The 1,036-nt window shown below is 77.6% G+C and overlaps 1 non-coding gene across 1 annotated transcript in view; it reads right to left on the reverse strand.

Moving 5' to 3' along the window:
* Nucleotides 1-15, reverse strand: part of LOC148218342 (5.8S ribosomal RNA) — a 153-nt gene extending 138 nt beyond the window's left edge. The window contains exon 1 of the ribosomal RNA XR_015800488.1: nt 1-15. This exon is cut by the window's left edge and continues 138 nt beyond it. This is a non-coding gene — a ribosomal RNA (5.8S ribosomal RNA).
* Nucleotides 16-1,036: the final 1,021 nt, after the last annotated feature.

Here is a 1,036-nt window from a genome sequence, read left to right on the forward strand (position 1 = left end):
CCACCGCTAAGAGTTGTCTGGCTTTCGGGACCGCTCGCGTGAAGCGGCCCCTTTTCTGTTTCTGCAGGGACGCGCGCGCCCCCGCGCGCCCCGCTTCGACCGTACGAGCACACACAAACGGAGGAGGAGGAGGAGAAAGCGCGGGGCAAAAAAGAGAAACCCCGCGCAACGCTCCGAAGGTCGGCCAAAGAAAGGCGGAGGGGCCCGCGCCCCCGACCGCCTCCCCCCGCGAGGGGAGACGCCGCCTCGCGTGCCGTCCTTCGGAGGCGGCCCAGGCGCCCGGGCTCGGCCCGACCTCCGCGCGGAGGGGCTTGTGCGGCAACGCGCCGGACCGCGGGGGGCACGGTGGCCCGCCCGGCCTCTCGATCACGGGACGACTACGCGTTCGCGGGCCGGGGGCGCGACCGCCGGCCCCCGCCGCTCCCGGCTCACTCCCTGGCTTCTCCTTTTCACCGCTCCGCCGACTCGCGGAACGCCGCCGCGCCAAAACGCGGGGGCCGGCTCTCCCGCCAGCGGCCCCTGAACGTCGCCCGAAACGCCACGCGGCGGCGGGACCGTTCCGCCGGCGCAACCCCTGGCGCGGGACCGCTTGCCCGCCGGAAGGCGAACGCCCGGCGGGCCGCGCTCCGCCACCGGCGCCGGAGGCGGGACGCCGCCGAGACCCGAGCCGGCATCGCGGAGCGCCCGAGGTCTGCCGCTCGGCAAAACCCCTCCGCCACCCGCGGCCGCACTCCCGGGACCGCCGCCGCTTCGCACCGCCGAGCTGCCCTTCCGCGAGCACGCGCCCAGCGGGCAGGCGTACGGCGGCTGAGCCGGGGGGCACCGCCCGCTCCCCTCGTTTCCACTCGGGGACCGGACGGGGAAGCGCCCCCGCGGCCGCCCCGCACGCCTCCCCTTTTTTTTGGCCCACACGCGGCCGGGAAGGGCGACGGGGAAGCGGACGGGCGGGGCCCGGGCCGGGACGGCCGCCGGTGAAGGCGGGCGCCTCGCGGCCGACCGTCCCCCCCCCCCGGGGGGGGCGGGGACACTCGCCGAG

This window comes from Sturnus vulgaris, unplaced genomic scaffold (genome assembly GCF_052056855.1).
Source record: "Sturnus vulgaris isolate bStuVul1 unplaced genomic scaffold, bStuVul1.hap1 Scaffold_189, whole genome shotgun sequence".
In the NCBI taxonomy this organism is placed as follows: domain Eukaryota; kingdom Metazoa; phylum Chordata; class Aves; order Passeriformes; family Sturnidae; genus Sturnus; species Sturnus vulgaris.